Source organism: Mchenga conophoros, linkage group LG12 (genome assembly GCF_057382185.1).
Source record: "Mchenga conophoros isolate Kocher_MC1m ecotype Shallow Benthic linkage group LG12, M_conophoros_male_GT1.1, whole genome shotgun sequence".
Taxonomy (NCBI): domain Eukaryota; kingdom Metazoa; phylum Chordata; class Actinopteri; order Cichliformes; family Cichlidae; genus Mchenga; species Mchenga conophoros.
Window position 1 is genome coordinate 1,500,731 of NC_140537.1, and position 20,720 is coordinate 1,521,450.

Below are 20,720 nucleotides of genomic sequence, written 5' to 3' on the forward strand. Positions count from 1 at the left end.
CTTTCTTCACCACGAAAATCATTTTCATCTTATGGTGACAAACAGGGCATCTAAGCTTCTTTTTTAGCAGGTGTTTCTTCTGCAGCCATTTAATGAGCCTGAGTGCCTTACATTTAGTTTGTTTTCCTTCTATTCTGGCGCGCAATCTCATTCCCAAAGACATTCTGGTGGAAAACATGAGTAATTAATTTTATTATCACCTCGAAACACCGTAAAATACTCTATGGGAGTCTAGTGCAAATCGGTTCAGAGTTAAAGAACTTCACATGCTATATAAAACAAGCCCTATAATCAAAAATAGTTCCACGCAAAAAAGAGGATTGTTTCACCTGTTATAATGTATCTCCGACTTTGTTATGTAGATCTACCTGCTGGATTCATGCTAAAAAATATGTTCTGCCGCCAAAGGGAGGGAAAACAAACTTAAAAGACTGTGTGCACGTTAGCATATGCTACTTCCGGTGCGGAAACTCCTGTGGGGAGCTGTGTTTCCGGTGTCCTATTCGCGCCTAGTTTACGGTCCAAAACAAGTTAAGCGAATGAATGAATCAAGCGGCGATTTACATTTCTATAGATGTCTCGGGCATTTACCCAATATATCTGTAAATGATGTTCATCGACTTGTCGATATTTTTCCCCGCGCCTCAGAGCAAAAGAGAAAAGGATTTAAATGTTATATTTCTCAGCTGTCCCTCGTTTATCGCGGGTGTTATGTTCTAAAAATAACCAGCGAGAGGTGAAATCAAGCAGCCAATTTTATTTTCAGATGGTGCAAAACGTTTGGTGGACATCGTGGACATACAGCACTGCATTTCAGAGTCACACTGCTAGCATCGATGCAGCGATTCTGTACTGTACAGGAGAGACGTCACGGAGGAGATCGTCTGCAGCGATCAGGACGCAGGACACAATGTGACGTAAAAATAAGCATGCAAACTTGCACTAAAAAATCTGCGAAACAGCGAGGTGAAAGGTGAACCGCGTTATAGCGAGGGACCGCTGTAATTTTGAAGGTAAGTCAAAACATACCCTTCGTACATACTAATGTATAGAAACCCTTATCAGCAATCATTCATTTTTTGTGTGGCTTTTTTCACGGTTTGTTAACATGCTGTGTAGGTGTGTACTTGACTAGCTGATCTCGACATAACGGGAAACATCTGGTTTGACTGTTCTTCACCTGTAGTTTGAATGCTGAACATTTGCCTGTTTAAATCATAAGACCAGTCACTATACAGAGATGTGCTTCTGCATGTGGACGATGTGTCTTCTGCTGCAGTGATGCAATTCTGCTTGTGTTGAGTGATGTAAACAACTGATCGATCGAAACTCTTTAAACGTCAAAATTGATCATTAGATTTTTTATGACACAACAGCGGTGAGTGTTCCCACCTTCTGCTCTTTGTAACTCTTTCAGTTTTCGAGTTTTGGATTTTGGAGTATATCTTCGCAGTAGCAAAGCTACCGGAAATGTACAACCCCACATCCGGTCTCAAACCAGGAAGTTAGCATTTTCTCGTGCACAGGGTCTATTTAAACGCAGAGGAGCTTATACAAACATCCAATCACAGTTAACTTTATTAAGGAAATAAAGCCCCTCCTATCAGAGCGCGACAGCCAGTGGAGCGCTCTGGAAGGTCAAGCCACAGGGGCACGAACAGACACACTGAAGGCACTCGTTCAAGTTGCCGCGCCATGGATGGAGCAGAAGATAAAAATTTGTTAGTACATGTTCGAAGAGATACAAAAAGATCTAGATTGCACTAAGCCAACGACATCAGCAGTTAGACATGACGGTGAGTATATTGCTAGCTACCTAGCTACCGAGCCATTTGGCTGCTAGCTACAGTGGCTAACTAACATCACATAACATGTGAATAGCTCTATTGCTATTGGTTATTCCAAAAATTGATATCACTTAGTTGTATATTTTTAGTTTTGTTTATGTGCATCATTAAATTTATATTAACCACCCCAGTAAGGCAGTACACATAAGAATTATTTGCCTTGATTTAGAAACGTCTGAACCACCATAGGTGTATATAACATAACTTTTTTTACAAAGTGGCTTTTTATAAATTCAAGTTGTGAGCGTTTTAATCAATATTTTTCCCAAGTTTAGATTATAAATTATTTTAGTATTGTCATTTAATAATTGTTTGTACTTTAGATTCTTCTTCTAATCCTGCCCCTACTGCAACTGCCCTTCTTAACAAGGAGTGAGAGAAACTGACTTTTCTTAAGGAGAAACTGGAGTGGCAAAAGAAGAGAACTGAAGAACTGGAAGGAGAGAGACATTTTCTCCGAAGTCAGCTATCATCAACACCTACACCCTGCCTGTGATCAGGTACCCTGCTGGGGTAATAGGCTGGCCAAAGGAGGAGATAGATGATAGGTTTGTAGCTTGAACCTATTCGCTGGAACGTTGAAGACAATATAATTACACAGCAAGCAAGACACGAAGTAGGCAAAGTTCTTTTTCTTACTCATGCATGAGGGACACCTGCCTGGAGCCAAGTGTCGTTCCACCACTTGACCTCCGTCAGACTCTTAGCCAGGTTCCCCATAGCACTCCTTTTATTGTGGTTTCATGAATATGCATAGGGTCATTAACATATAACATCTTACATAGGTATACATGTGAACAAAGAATACTGTGTGTGTGTGTGTGTGTGTGTGTGTGTGTGTGTGTGTGTGCGTGTGTGTGTGTGTGTATGTGTGTGTATGTGTGTGTGTGTGTGTGTGTGTGTGTGGGGTCAGAGTGTGACCCCATAAATGACTTCCCTAAACCTGCTGGTCTGGAAGTCCAACAGTTCATCTAAACAAAAGGCACTTAGCCTAAAACAGATATAGCCACGTTTATCCTACCAAAAAACAATAAAACAAGGTACGACCTCTTCTCATGCTCCCAGGATGTAGGTGTGCATTCCAGTGTGGAATACACACCAAGCCTTTGCAGCCTGTTAAAGATCACACTGTGGTGGACCACTAGAGGGCTCCACTCACACCCAGTGTAGAGGAAGTGTGTTCCTGTGTTTTGTGGCGCGATATGCGCAGTTGATGTTGGAGACGAATAAAGAAGGAGTGAGAACTGAGAGCTGTGTCGTTGATGCTTACCTCCACATTGGTGACCCCTGACTCGAGCATGCAACGGGCCGTAGATAACGCACACTCCGCTATGGATGCATCAGCGGCCGCCGGACCTCCGCCTCCTGTTGCAGCTACGTTCGCTGTGGCGCTGAAACTGCCGGACTTTTGGCTCCATGACCCCCCGTCATGGTTCGTACACGTGGAGGCTCAGTTCGCCCTTCGCGGCATCTCGGCTGACGACACGAAGTATCACCATGTGGTGGCCTCGCTCGACCCGCTGGCCACCCGTCGCGCGATGGCGCTCCTCCGGGACCCACCCGCCCAAGGGAAATACGCCGCCCTCAAAGAGCTGCTTCTTCGGCGCTATGCCCTCTCCGACGCCGAACGAGCCGAAAAGCTCCTCAACCTGTCAGGCTTGGGTGGCGGTACCGCGCTTGAGCTCATGGAGAACATGCTATCGTTGCTCGGGCTGGATGACGGTGGTTTCCTCTTCGTGCACCTCTTCCTTCGCCAACTACCGGCCGCCGTGAGAGCTGTCCTCGCGAACTCTCCGCTTCTGCCTGCGAAGGATTATCGCTCCCTGGCTCAAGAAGCGGATCGCATTCTCCTGGCTAGCCGCACTTTCGACGTTCACGCCCTGGCTACGGACACGCCGGCGGCACCTTCCACGCCTCCACCTGCCTCCCCTGGAGCATCCGCCCCCTTGCTGACGGCAGGGATTGCTACACGCCGGCACCGCGGAAAGAGCATCTGTTTCTACCATCAGCGTTTTGGCGACAGAGCGCGTCGCTGCCTGCCGCCTTGCGCTTTCACGGCCCAGGGAAACGGACCCGCCAGCGCGCCGTAGCAGCCGCGACCGCTGGCAATACAGAAAGGCTGCTCTTCATAGAGGACTCGCGCTCCGGGAGACGTTTTCTCGTGGACTCCGGCTCCCAGAAGAGCCTCCTTCCCCCTACCGCTGCCGACGGACTAGCAGCGAACTGTGGGCCGCAGCTCATTGCAGCTAACGGCTCTCCCATCAAAACGTTTGGGGAAAGGTTGGTGACTGTTTGTTTTCATGGCCGGGATTTCCAGTGGAACTTTGTTGTTGCTGCTAGCTCTGTACCTATTTTGGGTGCTGATTTCCTGTGTGCTCATGGACTACTTGTCGATGTCGCTAACAGACGTTTAATCAATGCTCTCTCGTTTTCTTCGCTACCCTGTTTTACTCGGGCCGCCGAGCCCCTGATTCGGGCTAATGTAGTGACCTCCGGGGATGCTTTTCAGCGTTTGCTTTTAGAGTTTCCATCGCTGTCTGTCCCTAATTTCTCTAGCACGGTAACGAAGCATGGGGTTGAGCATTATATTCCCACGGTCGGGCCCCCGGTGTTCGCGCGCGCGCGCCGCCTCGACCCCGCGAAATTGTCCGTCGCTCGGGAAGAGTTTGCAGCCATGGAGCGCCTTGGCATTGTACAGCGTTCGAACAGTGCATGGGCCACTCCGCTTCACATGGTGCCCAAATCGGACGGTCGGTGGCGGCCATGCGGAGATTTCCGCCGTTTAAATAATGCCACGGAGAATGACCGTTACCCCATCCCCCACATTCAGGATTTTTCTGCCAATCTTGCCGGAACGTCGATTTTTTCTAAAATTGACTTGGTGCGGGGGTATCACCAGGTTCCCGTGCGCCCCGAAGACGTTCCTAAAACCGCTGTCATTACCCCCTTCGGCTTGTTCGAGTTTTTGCGCATGCCATTTGGCCTGAAAGGTGCCGCCCAGACCTTTCAGTGGCTGATGGACTCAGTTTTGCGTGGGCTGCCGTTCGTTTTTGTTTATCTGGACGATATATTGGTGGCCAGCTGCTCAGCGAGCCAGCACGAGTCCCATCTGCGCCAGGTTTTCCAGCGTTTGGAAGCGCACGGCCTGATCATCAACCCTTCCAAGTGCCAGTTTGGGTTGCCTGTTCTGGATTTCCTCGGGCACCGCATTTCCGCTGAAGGTGTGGTTCCGTTGCCCGACAGAGTCCAGGCCGTTTCGGCTTTCCCGCGTCCCACGTCGGTTAAAGCGTTGCAGGAGTTCTTGGGGATGATAAATTTTTACAACCGCTTTCTCCCCAGAGCTGCCCACCTGCTACAGCCACTCTATGCTGCCTTAAAAGGTAAAACAGCCAAAGATCCGGTTGACTGGCTGCCTGAACGCGTCCGTGCGTTTTCCGCAGCCAAGTCTGCGCTGGCTGACGCCGCCCTGCTGGCCCACCCGCTTCCGTCGGCGGAGATCGCATTGACCACCGACGCCTCGGACGTGGCAGTGGGCAGAGTGTTGGAACAGCGGGTTTCAGGTCTCTGGCAACCGCTCGCCTTTTTCAGTCGTACGCTCCGGGATGCTGAACGCAAGTACAGTGTTTTTGACAGGGAGTTGCTGGCCCTGCACCTCGCAACACGGCATTTTCGTTTTTTCCTCGAGGGTCGCAACTTTGCTGCGTACGTTGACCACAAACCTTTGACGTTTGCGATGTCCAAGGTCTCTGACCCATGGAGCGCACGCCAGCAGCGCCAGTTGGCGGCCATTTCTGAGTTTACCACAGACATTCAGCATGTGGCTGGTAAGTCCAATCACGTCGCTGACTGTCTCTCACGTGTGTTGGTTTCTCCGGTGTATGTCGGCATTGACTACGCTGCCATGGCCGCCGAGCAACGTGCTGACCCGGACGTCCTTGCCCTTCAGTCAACAAAAACGGGCCTCGTGCTGGAGGACACCCCGGTGTGGGACGGCGGTCCGCGGCTTCTTTGCGACGTTTCCACCGGCCGCCCCCGCCCGGTGGTTCCCCTTTCGTGGCGTCGTCGTGTTTTTGACTCGGTGCATGCCCTCTCTCATCCCGGCGTCCGGGCCTCGGTCAAGCTGGTCAGCGCCAGGTTTGTTTGGCCGGGCCTTCGCAAGACGGTGAAAGAATGGGCGGCGGTTTGTATCCCATGCCAACGCTCGAAAATCCACCGGCACACACAGGCACCCCTCGAGCCTTTCCGTGTCCCGGGTAGGCGTTTCGATCAGGTTCATGTGGACCTGGTTGGTCCCTTGCCGCAGTCACAGGGTTTCACGCACCTTTTGACTGTGGTGGACCGCACAACCAGGTGGCCGGAGGCGGTACCCCTGGCGTCCACGACAGCGGCGACGGTGGCCAGGGCATTTTTGTCAACGTGGGTTTCACGTTTCGGCCCCCCTGCTGACATTACCTCGGACAGGGGCCCCCAGTTTGTTTCCGAGCTTTGGTCTGCTATGGCTGACGGCCTGGGAGTCAAGGTCCACCGCACCACAGCATACCACCCGCAAGCTAATGGGATGTGCGAACGGTTTCACCGGTCACTTAAGGCCGCGCTCCGTGCTTCCTTGACAAGTGGCGACTGGGTCGAACGTCTTCCGTGGGTTTTGCTGGGTTTGCGTAGCGCGGTTAAAGAAGACCTCGGGGTTTCCCCGGCTGAACTGGTCCTCGGCCAGCCTCTCCGGGTCCCCGGGGAATTCTTACCTGAGAGCCCTCCCCCATGTTTCGATACCTCTTTGTTGCCTTTTCGCCCCCCAAGAAACTCATTTCCTGTTCCTGGTCCTGTGCACCACTGCCTGCCTGACACCTTTGTTCCGAGTTCATTGGACTCTGCTCGTTTCGTTTTCGTCAGGCACGATGCCCATAGGACTCCGCTGCGTCCACCATATGACGGGCCATTCAGGGTTCTTAAACCAGGCAACAAACATTTCGTTTTGGACTTTGGCGGTCGGCAGGAAGTTGTCTCTGTTGACAGACTTAAGCCTGCACATGTTATGCAAGAGGATCAGGTGGTCCCGGCCCAGGCCCCTCGCCGCGGCCGCCCACCTGCCACCGGGCTGATGGATTCTGTTTTTTCCCCCAGGAGCAACCCGAAATCAACGGAGTCCGAGTCGTCTTCAGCTTTTTCTGACCGCCAGTGCCAGCCTCGCTCCCAGGCTGGGTTGCCCTCTGTCAGTTCCCCACCCCCCCAGTTCAGCCGCTCCGGCCGTTTGCTTAAGCCCCGGGTCCTGGACTAGTTCTGCTGGGTGTTCGGGGGGGGGGGGGGGGGGGGGCATGTGTGGTGGACCACTAGAGGGCTCCACTCACACCCAGTGTAGAGGAAGTGTGTTCCTGTGTTTTGTGGCGCGATATGCGCAGTTGATGTTGGAGACGAATAAAGAAGGAGTGAGAACTGAGAGCTGTGTCGTTGATGCTTACCTCCACAACACATCCTATCACTACACAATCGATTATACACCTCTAAGCATATATGGTTAAATATTTCTAAGCATAAATGACAATCAACAATACAAAACCTAACAATAGAAGCCACTGACATAAAGACAAGAAAGCTCCTTACCATGCATGGAGGGTTTCACCCCAAGTCCAGCACCCTGAGGCTGTACGCTAAGCGGAAGGAAGGGGGCCGGGGACTGGTGAGTGTCAGCACCACAGTCCAGGATGAGACAACAAACATCCAAGAATACATTGGGAAGATGGCCCCAACTGACCGAGTGCTCAGTGAATACCTCAGGCAGCAGAAACCCAAGAAAGAGGAGGGAGACGAGGAACCATCATGGAAGGACAGGCCCCTGCACGGTATGTACCACCGGCAGATAGAGGAGGTGGCTGATATCCAGAAATCCTACCAGTGGCTGGACAAAGCTGGACTGAAAGACAGCACAGAGGCACTAATCATGGCAGCACAAGAACAAGCTCTGAGCACAAGATCCATAGAGGCTGGGGTCTATCACACCAGGCAAGACCCCAGGTGCAGGCTGTGTAAAGATGCCCCAGAGACAATCCAGCACATAACAGCAGGGTGCAAGATGCTAGCAGGCAAGGCATACATGGAACGCCATAACCAAGTGGCCGGCATAGTGTACAGGAACATCTGTGCCGAGTATAACCTGGAAGTCCCGAGGTCAAAATGGGAGATGCCCCCAAGGGTGGTGGAGAATGACCGAGCTAAGATCCTGTGGGACTTCCAGATACAGACGGACAAAATGGTGGTGGCTAACCAACCGGACATAGTGGTGGTAGACAAACAGAAGAAGACGGCCGTAGTGATCGATGTAGCGGTTCCGAATGACAGCAATATCAGGAAGAAGGAACACGAGAAGCTGGAGAAATACCAAGGGCTCAGAGAAGAGCTCGAGAGGATGTGGAGGGTGAAGGTAACGGTGGTCCCCGTGGTAATCGGAGCACTAGGTGCGGTGACTCCCAAGCTAGGCGAGTGGCTCCAGCGCAGTCCTGGGAACAGCTAAGATACTGCAGGACCCTCAAGCTCCCAGGCCTCTGGTAGAGGACCCGAGCTTGAAGGATAAACCGCCCGCAGGGGCGAGTGGGGAATTTTTTTTTAATACACTTTATTCACATGATGATTTTCTTTAACAAAATTGTCATTCTGTTTAAGCACATAAGCTTACTAAATCATCAATTGTGTAATTGAAAAGCAGGGGGCTTTGAAGTAGCAGCTACTCTGCACATCTTTGTCACTCAGTGTAATCTGAGTGGTGTCAAATATCTTGTTTCTAAAAGCAGCCATTTTGTTGTTTGCATCCTGCAGAGCCACCTAAAGACGAACCATTCAATGATCCATTTTCCTCGAAGGGTTCTGAAAACTCAGATTCATCTTCCGCATCTTCATCTGTATTGTCTGTGTGGTCATCCTCATCTTCATCCCCAAAGAAGCGAAAGCACAAATACAAGAAAAAGCATTCAAGAGTCAAGAAACCCAAGAAGGAGCAGAAGAAGCTCCGGCAGCGTGGTGAGCAAAAGATTTTGGAAGAGAAGATTTTACAGAAGAGGATACTATAAATGTGACATAAAAGATAGTTGTCACGGTCCCCGTGTCTCTCTGGTTGGCCCACGCTGGCTACAGGTTTTGTTGTTGTTAGTTTTAGTTTTTTGTCTCTCCTCCTCCTCTCTGCCTGGGTGGAGCTCATTACGGGCTCTCACTCTTGGCCCACGCACCCCTGTGGATGGTGTCCACCTGCGGCTGATCTGGCTGATTTCCCCAGCTGCTATTTAAGGCAGTGGCACAGAGCAGCTCACCGCTGGAACGTCGAACCACCTGAGTTCGTGCTCGCGGCATATTCAAAGAAGAATCGCTTACACGTGTTTTATGTTGTGGAACTAACCTTTGACCTTCTGTCTGTAGATTCTGGACCGAATCACCGGACCTGTCCAAGTGGGGCAGTGTGTGGAGTGTTGGAGCGAGTGCGGCTGAAGAGGAGTGCGTGTGTGCGGAGGAGCGGTGGCGGTGACTGAGTGGAAGAGGAAGCGTGTGTGTGGATTCCCCCCCCCCCCCTTCTCTCCCTGGAGCCCTGGACCCCCTCCCAACTCACTGTACATATTTTTTGCACTAAGGTGATCCCTATTGTAAATAAATCCCCTTTTGTTTCCTTGAAAGAACTGTCTGCGCGTGGGTCCGTTCAGTAGCCATGACAGAACGTTCCAGCCAGAATATGGACCCAGCAGACCTTGACCCAGTCCAGCGAGCCCTTGCGTCACAGGAGACGGTGCTGGTCCGCCACGAGGCGATGTTCTCACACCTGCTTGGCCAGATTGCGTCCCTCACCCAGGCAGTGGCTCGGCTTACACCGCTGGAAGGAACGCCCTCGGCGGCTCACCCCGCCCCGCAAGGCGCCGAAGCCCAAGCTGTGGAGCCGGCAGCAGCTGAAGTAACAGCCCCCTCTGCTCTGGAGCCAGGCACCGCAGGACTCCGTCTACCTGCCCCTGAGCCCTTCTCTGGTGAGCTGTCAAAATGTGCAGGATTTTTGACGCAGTGCTCTTTGGTTTTCCGCCAACAGAGACGTTTGTTTGAAGATGATGGAGCAAGAATCGCATTCTTTGTACAGCTGTTACGTGACCGCGCGCTGCTGTGGGCACAGGCAGCGCTTAAAGCCAATCCAGACATAACCTATGCTGTTTTTCTCTCGAAATTTAAAAATGTTTTTGAGAAGGGATCCGGCGCCGAAGCAGCAGCTCATCGGTTGCTGAACCTGAAGCAGGGGAAGCGGAGTATGGCAGACTACTCCATTGACTTCCAGATTCTGGCTGAGGAGACCGGCTGGGGTGAGGATGCATTATGTTGTACCCTGCTAAATAACCTTTGTGAGGAGTTAAAAGATGAATTAGCCATGCGGGAATTGCCCTCCTCGCTAGATGCTTTAATGAGTTTGTGTGTGAAAGTAGACGGCCGCCTGCGTGCACGACGGAGTTCCCGGCTCCACCCCTTTCATGAGCCTTCGGGCCAGCCCAAGACGGTGCCCGGAGGAGCCCAGGCAGAGCTCCGTGAGCGAAGGGAGGAGTTGGACCAGGAGGAACCCATGCAGTTGGGGCACTCCCGGGTTAGCGCCACTGAGCGCCATCGCCGTTTGGTTTCGGGTGAGTGCTTGTTTTGTGGCAAGACAGGCCATTTCGTGGCAACCTGCCCGTTGCGATCAAAAGGGGGCGCCCGCCAGTAAAGGCAGGAATACTGGTGGGCGGGCTCTCTCAAGATTCTCCTCCACGTCTTCTGCTGCCAGCCAAGATAACTAAGCAAACCATGACACACTCTCTCTCCGCTTTAATAGACTCTGGCGCCGAACAAAACTTCATTGACTCACACCTCGCCAAACGCTTAAACTTGGTCTCCGACCCGTTGCCACACCCCCTTCGTGTTTCTGCTTTGTCGGGGCAGCGCCTACCAGACATCACTCATGTTACGGAGCCGGTTACCCTCACGTTATCTGGCAATCATTCTGAGACAATCAGCCTTTTTGTGTTTCAGGCTCCGCACGCCCCCCTGGTTTTGGGCCACCCCTGGTTGCAGCAACACAATCCGCGCATAAATTGGAAGAGGGGGTGCGTGTCTGGGTGGGGGGAGGAGTGTCATATGAACTGTCTTAGATCAGCCCCTCCCCTCGCCTCTACTGTCGAACCGCCCCCGGCTTTGGAACCACCGGACCTCTCCTCTGTGCCGCCAGTTTATCACGACTTGGCCGAGGTGTTTTGCAAAGACAGGGCGAGGTTGTTACCCCCCCACCGGCCGTACGACTGCGCCATTGAATTGCTTCCTGGGGCTCCGTTACCTACGAGCCGCTTGTACAGCATCTCGCGGCCTGAGCGGGAAGCAATGGAGACTTACATCTCAGAATCCTTGGCTGCTGGCATAATACGCCCTTCCTCGTCCCCGGAAGGGGCTGGTTTTTTCTTTGTTGAGAAGAAGGACAAATCGCTACGTCCTTGCATTGATTACCGGGGGCTGAACAAAATTACAGTCAGGAATAAATATCCTCTCCCGCTTCTCTCATCTGCATTCGAACTCCTTCACGGGGCCACCATGTTCAGCAAACTGGACCTCCGAAATGCATATCACCTGGTCAGACTCCGAGACGGCGATGAGTGGAAAACCGCTTTTAACACACACCTCGGTCATTTCGAGTACCTGGTGATGCCTTTCGGGCTAACCAACGCCCCAGCCATCTTCCAAGCGTTGGTTAACGACGTGCTCTGTGATTTCCTAGATCGGTTCGTTTTCGTCTATCTGGACGACATCCTGATTTTCTCTAAGACTGAAACCGAACATGTAACCCATGTAAAACAGGTCCTGCAGCGGCTGCTGGAGAACAGACTCTTTGTAAAGGTGTCACGGTCCTGGGTCTCCTGACCCAGCGTTTTTAGTTCTTTGTGATTTTCGTATTATTGTACTTGTGTGTGATTTTATTTTATGGCTTCTAGTTTTGATCCCTTGCCCTTCATGTCTCCCTGTGTGCCCCTCTATGTATTTATGAGCCCTCGTCCCCTTTCGTGTTTATTCCGTGTCTCCCCTGCCTGTTACGTTGGTGTTCTACTCGTGCTCTCTCTCCTCCTGTCTGAACCTCTGTGCTCCCTGTTTCACCTCTCCCGCCAGTGTTCAGTTCACCCCGCCCTGTCTCGTTATGGCTATCAATGTCACCTGTGTTCCCCGTGTGTTCCCACTCCCCTCGTTAACCCTGTGTATTTCTGTCTGCGTCTCCCTCTGTTCAGCGTGACGTCGTCCCTCATGCCGTGTGTGGATCTCCCTGTGCCTCTCTGTGAATTCTTGGTTTGTGATTTCCCCCGTGTTTCCTGGTGAGCCTTATGTTAGTTTTTCCCAGTCTAGTTTTGTATCGCCTATCATCTTCTGTTACGCAATAAAGCTGCCTTTTGAGTTTATTCCCTCGTGCCTGTGAGTCCTGCATTTTGGGTCCTACTCCTGCCTGCCGCACGGCGATTCATGACAGTACGACGTCACCAGTAATGGATCCAGCGGACTCACCGTGGAAGCGCAGCTCCCGTTTTGACGGGACTCGGCTAGTGCTTGGAGGGCCTCCGTGCTGCCGCTCCTCACTAGCTGCTTACCCTTCGGTCCACTCACCTGCTTCCTCTCCGCGGACGCCCAGGTCTCGCAGAAAACGCTCCAGCCGGTCCCGGGAGGATTACTACGAGCCTGCAAGCAATCAGCTCACGCCTGCACAAGCCTTCTACAAGATGTTAGGGATTATTATCGTGCCGCCCGACTCACCCAGCGTTTCCACTTCACAGCAGGAGCCTGGGACTCTTCTCGACCAACCGCCTAGGGTGAGTGACAAAGTCCCCCTACGTTCGCCTTCTGTGTCGAGGGATAAACGTACCGTTTCCCCCAAGGCCGCTAACGTCGGCTTCATGAACTCTAGATCTTCTGTTCCTCCTGTTCCAGAAAATGACAGTATTTATTTTGAGAGCGATCGTTTCCACTGTGGTTCAAAAGACTGTGCTTCTGATGCTCCTTCGGACCCAGGAGTTAAGACTGTTTCATCTGGAACTGTTTATTCTGGAGCTATGTTTATTCAGTCAGCTGCCCGTCCGCTTTCAGCTCAGTCCCCTGCTCAGCAGCCGTCTGTAGCTCAGTCTCCAGTGTCACCTGCTCAGCAGCCACCTGTAGCTCAGTGTCCTGTGTTTCCTGCTCAGAAGCCGCCTGTAGCCCAGACACCAACTCCACCACCACCATTTTCGCCCCAAGCTCTGTTAGCCGCCCGGCCCGAAGCTCTGTTAGCCGCCCGGCCCGAAGCTCTGTTAGCCGCCCGGCCCGAAGCTCTGTTAGCCGCCCGGCCCGAAGCTCTGTTAGCCGCCCGGCCCGAAGCTCAGTCGCCACCTCCACCACATTCAGCCTCGCTTCCCATAGCACAGTCACATCCACAGCCTGACTTACTACAAACCTTATTTCAATCCTTAGCCCAGTCAATAGCTCAGTTGGTAGAGGAATCATCAGCCTTATCGACAGCTCAGTTAGCTCCCTCGCAGCCCTTCACAGCTCAGTTAGCTCCCTCGCAGCCCTTCACAGCTCAGTTAGCTCCCTCGCAGCCCTTCACAGCTCCGTTAGCTCCCTCGCAGTCCTTCACAGCTCCGTTAGCTCCCTCGCAGTCCTTCACAGCTCCGTTAGCTCCCTCGCAGTCCTTCACAGCTCCGTTAGCTCCCTCGCAGCCACCCTCAGTTCAGTCTCCTGTGTCCCCGTTAGCTCAGCCCTTAACTCCACCACAAGCTCCATTTTCACCTCTACCATCGCTTCAGTCATCAGTTCGGTCTGCCACTCAGTCGCCCTTAGCTCCATCATCCACACTGCCACCTGTTTCTCTTCCACCACAACCGTCACTACACCCAGCCACTCAGGCTGCTACTCAGCCAGTCATTCAACCCATAGCCCTGCCGTTGCCATACCCTGTAGCTGAGCCACTAGCCGTCCGACCCACAGCCACTTCAGCCACTCCTTCACCCGTTACACCTCCACTACAACCATCACTGCAGTCTCCAGTGTCCCCAGTGCAGTCTCCAGTGTCCCCAGTGCAGTCTCCAGTGTCCCCAGTGCAGTCTCCAGTGTCCCCAGTGCAGTCTCCTGCAGCCCTGCTGTCCCCAGTGCAGCCTCCTTTAGCACAGTCACCCACTCAACCACCAGCACCACAACCGTCACTACCTCTAGTTCATTCCCCTGTGAAGTCATTAACTCCACCACCTACTCCACTCTCACCACCACCGTTACTACAGACATCAGTTCAGTCCCCTGTGCAGTCATTTACTTCTCCACCGTTAGCAGCTCAGGTCCCCGTGTGTCCAGCAGCTCAGGTCCCCGTGTGTCCAGCAGCTCAGGTCCCCGTGTGTCCAGCAGCTCAGCTCGCACCTGAACCTTTGGCCCAGTTCCCCGTAGCAGTGCGGTTTTCTAGCCAGCTTAACATTGAGCCCGGGGTCCCAATCCTCTCTGGCTCTACTTCAGCTCCTGCTGGAAGCTCGGATGAGCTCATCCAGGACTCCGCGGCTCCCACGCCGCCATCTACCTCGTCCGCTGGGGGTTCCAGTGAGCCCGGCCAGCACCTCCCTGTCTCCGCTGGAGGGTCCGAGAGGCCCGTTCAGCCTCCTGTCTCCGCTGGAGGGTCCGAGAGGCCCGTTCAGCCTCCTGTCTCCGCTGGAGGGTCCGAGAGGCCCGTTCAGCCTCCTGTCTCCGCTGGAGGGTCCGAGGGGCCCGTTCAGCCTCCTGTCTCCGCTGGAGGGTCCGAGGGGCCCGTTCAGCCTCCTGTCTCCGCTGGAGGGTCCGAGGGGCCCGTTCAGCCTCCTGTCTCCGCTGGAGGGTCCGAGGGGCCCGTTCAGCCTCCTGTCTCCGCTGGAGGGTCCGAGGGGCCCGTTCAGCCTCACGCCGCATCAGCTGGAGGGCCCGAGGAGCCTGTCCAGCCGCCATCTGCGACCGCCTCGTCATCACCTGGCCCGGCCTCAGCCTCTGCAACCTCGCCTGGCCCGGCCTCAGCCTCTGCAACCTCGCCTGGCCCGGCCTCAGCCTCTGCAACCTCGCCTGGCCCGGCCTCAGCCTCTGCAACCTCGCCTGGCCCGGCCTCAGCCTCTGCAACCTCGCCTGGCCCGGCCTCCGAGCCTTCGTCTGCCGCAGCCTCCTCTTCAGAGCCTTCGTCTGCCGCAGCCTCCTCTTCAGGGCCTTCGTCTGCCGCAGCCTCCTCTTCAGAGCCTTCGTCTGCCGCAGCCTCCTCTTCAGCTGCCTCGTCTGGTCCAGCATCCTCATCAGCTGCCTCGTCTGGTCCAGCATCCTCATCAGCTGCCTCGTCTGGTCCAGCATCCTCATCAGCTGCCTCGTCTGGTCCAGCATCCTCATCAGCTGCCTCGTCTGGCCCTGCGCCCACCGGGCCATGGCCGGCACGTCTGGGACTGGAGGGCCGCCGCTGCCGTCCGCGCGGTCGGCCTCCTGAACTGCTCCGTCGTCTCCTTCGCCGCCGCCGCTGCCTTCCGCGCGGTCGGCCTCCTGAACTGCTCCGTCGTCTCCTTCGCCGCCGCCGCTGCCTTCCGCGCGGTCGGCCTCCTGAACTGCTCCGTCGTCTCCTTCGCCGCCGCCGTTGCCTTGCGCGCGGCCGGCCTCCTGAACTGTTTCCGCGTCGCCGCCGTTGCCTTGCGCACGGCCGGCCTCCTGAACTGTTTCCGCGTCGCCGCCGTTGCCTTGCGCACGGTCGGCCTCCTGAACTGTTTCCGCGTCTCCGCCGTTGCCTTCCGCACGGTCGGCCCCCTGAACTGCTCTGTGTTTTGGGTTGTTTTCTTGGGCTCCGGTGTTTTCTGTGCTCTTTTGTTTTCTGTTCCGAGCCCTCCGTCCTGGGCCCCCGCCGCCCGCCCTGGGTTGTTTTCTGTTTGGTTTTGTTTTTCTGTGTTTGGGCTGTCTGGAGCCAGCCCTTGAGGGGGGGGTACTGTCACGGTCCTGGGTCTCCTGACCCAGCGTTTTTAGTTCTTTGTGATTTTCGTATTATTGTACTTGTGTGTGATTTTATTTTATGGCTTCTAGTTTTGATCCCTTGCCCTTCATGTCTCCCTGTGTGCCCCTCTATGTATTTATGAGCCCTCGTCCCCTTTCGTGTTTATTCCGTGTCTCCCCTGCCTGTTACGTTGGTGTTCTACTCGTGCTCTCTCTCCTCCTGTCTGAACCTCTGTGCTCCCTGTTTCACCTCTCCCGCCAGTGTTCAGTTCACCCCGCCCTGTCTCGTTATGGCTATCAATGTCACCTGTGTTCCCCGTGTGTTCCCACTCCCCTCGTTAACCCTGTGTATTTCTGTCTGCGTCTCCCTCTGTTCAGCGTGACGTCGTCCCTCATGCCGTGTGTGGATCTCCCTGTGCCTCTCTGTGAATTCTTGGTTTGTGATTTCCCCCGTGTTTCCTGGTGAGCCTTATGTTAGTTTTTCCCAGTCTAGTTTTGTATCGCCTATCATCTTCTGTTACGCAATAAAGCTGCCTTTTGAGTTTATTCCCTCGTGCCTGTGAGTCCTGCATTTTGGGTCCTACTCCTGCCTGCCGCACGGCGATTCATGACAAAAGGGGGAGAAATGTGAATTCCACGTTCAAACAGTGGCGTTCCTGGGTTACATAATTGACCAGGGTAACCTCAAACCGGATCCGGCCAAGATCAAAGCTGTTGTGGAATGGCCGGAACCAACTGATCGCCGTCAGCTTCAGCAGTTCCTCGGCTTTGCCAACTTTTATCGCCAGTTCATTAGGGACTTCAGTAAAATCGCTCTGCCTTTGACCCGCTTAACCTCTCCTAAGTTCTCTTTTCAGTGGGATCAGGCGGCCCAAAAGGCCTTCACACAGCTCAAGGACCGATTCACCACCGCACCCATCCTGGCTCAGCCTGACTTGCGACTCCAATTCATTGTGGAGGTGGATGCCTCCGACTCGGGGGTCGGCGCGGTGCTCTCACAACAGCGAGAGGGTAAGCTACGGCCCTGTGCCTTCTTCTCTCGCCGCCTCTCCCCAGCCGAACGCAACTATGACGTGGGAGACCGGGAGCTCTTGGCTATAAAACTAGCCTTGGAGGAATGGAGGCACTGGTTGGAGGGCACGGCTCAGCCATTCATTGTATGGACGGACCACAAAAACCTGGCTTACCTGCAAACAGCAAAACGTCTCAACGCTCGACAGGCCAGGTGGGTTTTTTTTTTCACCCGTTTCAACTTTTCAATCTCTTACAGACCGGGCTCGCGGAATGTGAAGCCGGATGCCCTATCACGGCAGTTCTCGGTGCCTGAGGAGAGGCAGGACCCTGAGCCCATCCTGCCAGCGACTTGTGCCGTTGGTACAATAACATGGGAAATCGAGTCGGCCATTCGTGAGGCTCAGCGGGCTGAACCAGATCCAGGAGGAGGACCAGCGGGGCGGCTCTTTGTTCCATCGGCCACTCGGTCTCAGGTACTGCATTGGGCTCACACTGCCCGCTTCACATGTCACCCAGGAGTACACAGAATGATCACCTTCCTTCAGCGCTACTTCTGGTGGCCCACATTATCACGAGACGTTTGGGAGTACGTCTCTGCCTGTTCAACCTGCGCCTGCAACAAGCTGGGACATCAACCTCCGGCCGGCTTGCTGCTACCTTTACCCACACCGTCTCGGCCGTGGTCCCATATCGCGGTGGATTTTGTTACCGGCCTCCCACAGTCAGCAGGTAACACCACTATAATGACTATTGTTGACCGCTTTTCAAAGGCTGCGCATTTTGTTGCACTCCCCAAGCTCCCGACGGCTCTGGAGACGGCTCGGCATCTCACGCATCATGTGTTCCGCCTCCATGGCATCCCGGAGGACGTGGTCTCGGATCGTGGGCCGCAATTCACCTCTCGTGTGTGGAAGGAGTTCTGCTCGGCGCTAGGAGCCAAGGTCAGTCTCTCCTCTGGTTACCACCCACAGAGCAACGGACAAACTGAGCGCACTAACCAGGAGCTGGAGACCGCTCTGCGCTGCATAGTTGCTTCCAACCAAACCATCTGGAGCGACCAACTGCCCTGGGTGGAATATGCCCACAACAGCCTGACGTCTTCAGCTACAGGGCAATCTCCGTTTGAGGCCTGGGGTATCAGCCTCCTCTGTTCCCTGCTCTGGAAGGTGAGCACTTTGTCCCTTCGGTCCAGTTTCACCTTCGTAGGTGTCGCCGGGTTTGGAGGGCCACCCGTGCGGCCTTGCTGCGCACGAAAGAACGCTACAAACGTCTGGCTGACCGGCGCCGCACTCACGCTCCTGAGTACACCATCGGTCAAAAGGTTTGGTTGTCCACACGCTTTGTTCCTGTTCATGCCGAATCGAAGAAGCTCACCTCAACCTTCATCGGGCCTTTTGAAATTGCTGCTTTGATAAACCCTGTTTCTGTTCGCCTTAAGTTGCCGCGCAACATGAAGATACACAATGTCTTCCATGTGTCTCAGATTAAGCCGTGTCTCTCCAGTCCATTGTGCCCTCCTTCCAGGCCCCCTCCGCCCGCTCGGGTCATTGGTGGCCTCCCTGCCTACACGATCTCCCGCATCATGGACTCTCGCCATCGCGGGAGGGGTCTTCACTATCTGGTGGACTGGGAGGGTTATGGCCTTGAGGAACGTTGCTGGGTTCCCCGCTCCGCTGTGTTGGATCCCGGGATGGTTGCCGACTTTCATCGCCTTCATCCGGATAAGCCTGGTGGGTCGCCGGGAGGCTCCCGTTAAGGGGGGGGGTACTGTCACGGTCCCCGTGTCTCTCTGGTTGGCCCACGCTGGCTACAGGTTTTGTTGTTGTTAGTTTTAGTTTTTTGTCTCTCCTCCTCCTCTCTGCCTGGGTGGAGCTCATTACGGGCTCTCACTCTTGGCCCACGCACCCCGGTGGATGGTGTCCACCTGCGGCTGATCTGGCTGATTTCCCCAGCTGCTATTTAAGGCAGTGGCACAGAGCAGCTCACCGCTGGAACGTCGAACCACCTGAGTTCGTGCTCGCGGCATATTCAAAGAAGAATCGCTTACACGTGTTTTATGTTGTGGAACTAACCTTTGACCTTCTGTCTGTAGATTCTGGACCGAATCACCGGACCTGTCCAAGTGGGGCAGTGTGTGGAGTGTTGGAGCGAGTGCGGCTGAAGAGGAGTGCGTGTGTGCGGAGGAGCGGTGGCGGTGACTGAGTGGAAGAGGAAGCGTGTGTGTGGATTCCCCCCCCCCCCCTTCTCTCCCTGGAGCCCTGGACCCCCTCCCAACTCACTGTACATATTTTTTTGCACTAAGGTGATCCCTATTGTAAATAAATCCCCTTTTGTTTCCTTGAAAGAACTGTCTGCGCGTGGGTCCGTTCAGTAGCCATGACAATAGTATTATGATTTTAATTTGTTCTAAAAACTACTCTGTACATATCTGTCTATGTGTGTATATATATGTATAGATTAGTATGCTTTGTGCATTTGCTTTTCTAATTATTTGCTTTGTTTTCATTTTCAGTTCAAACGCTAAATGACATTGTGCAGCGATACAAATCCCTCCTCAAGACATTTCCAGAGACGAAGACCATGACCAAAGCTTTCCAGAAGCATGGGCTCGACAGGAACACTGTTGTGTCCACTTCATCAGTTGGGGAGCTTGCTATTGCGGTCCCCAATGTTTTCCAGGAGCTACTGTCCAACAGGCCTAGTGGAGAGACGGTACTAGCTTAAGCGATGTGAGGCTGCAATTCAAGGCAGTGATGAAGTAAAAAACAAAATAGAAGGTATGAAGGCGGCTGGTACTTTGCTTCCAATTCGAAGAGGGAAATCTGTCGGAAACCCTAATTTGTTCTAAGTGGTTTTGTTTGTTTTGAACATATTGAACTGAAGCAAAGATCTGCAAAACCAACCGTTTTTCAAAGATCTGTTCACATATGTGTTGAGTTTCCACACAACTAAGAGATTTACCTGTTAGTTTATTTTATTGGGTTTTTTTAATATTTTGATTTGTATAAATGTGTGTAGAGTAAATAATACAGCTGTGCAGTTTCAGTTAAGGTATAATCATTTATTATGTTATAATTATTATAATTTTCCTTTGTTTTATGCCAGTGGTGGATTTAGGGATGGGATTTGTTTCCTTAATATAGTTTTAGTTATCTTTAAAATGCTTGTATATAAGTTTAGCAATACTAAATAACTGTTGGTGCTTTATACTTTTTATAATAATGCCAAGTAATACTTAGAAATGTTTGTTGATCATAAATAAATGGTGTCATGCTTTACACTTTACAACAAGGCTCCGATTGATAGTTGTGGATATTTATAATGTATTTATGAAGTACAATTTTATATGATAAAAAATAGGTTTACAAATGCTGATTGTGCTTACAGGATAGTAACTTAGTCTGAAATGTTTAATATAGCAACTCTAGATGAAATATATAGGTGAACACATTTGGCTCACTATTTGGCAAGAAACCGGCCAGTTTTTTCTCTTTCTCACCCTTAACTAATGCATAATAAACCATTAATAATGGTTTATAAAGCATTAATAATGGTTTATAAAGCATTTACAGATTAATTAATAATATAGCTATAAACTATTTATTAGCCATCTATAAGGGGAGTCTTATTTTAAAGTGGTACTTTTTGCTTGGTGGCGCAGTGCATTATTCTTCTCTAATAGTCGAGTGCAGGGGTGGAACTAGAGAAATCTTCTTAGGGTGGCATGAAAATCAAACGAGGTGGCAAAATCAAAGCCTTTTTAAAACACATCTGCAGGTGCTACATATGGTTCAAATGCAGTAAATATACACGTTTCATATAAATATAGTCTATAACTTCATTATTTTTTGTAGCCCACAAAATTAAACATTTCAGTTACATTACACATGTGAATTTTGA

The 20,720-nt window shown here is 52.6% G+C and overlaps 1 protein-coding gene and 1 pseudogene across 1 annotated transcript in view; one reads left to right on the plus strand and one right to left on the minus strand.

The window, feature by feature from the left end:
• arid3c (AT rich interactive domain 3C (BRIGHT-like)) overlaps positions 1-20,720 on the minus strand; it is an 85,011-nt gene that overhangs the window by 51,008 nt on the left and 13,283 nt on the right. The gene's annotated exons all lie outside the window — the stretch shown is intronic.
• On the plus strand, positions 1,730-19,668 carry LOC146561846 (coiled-coil domain-containing protein 106-like; annotated as a pseudogene).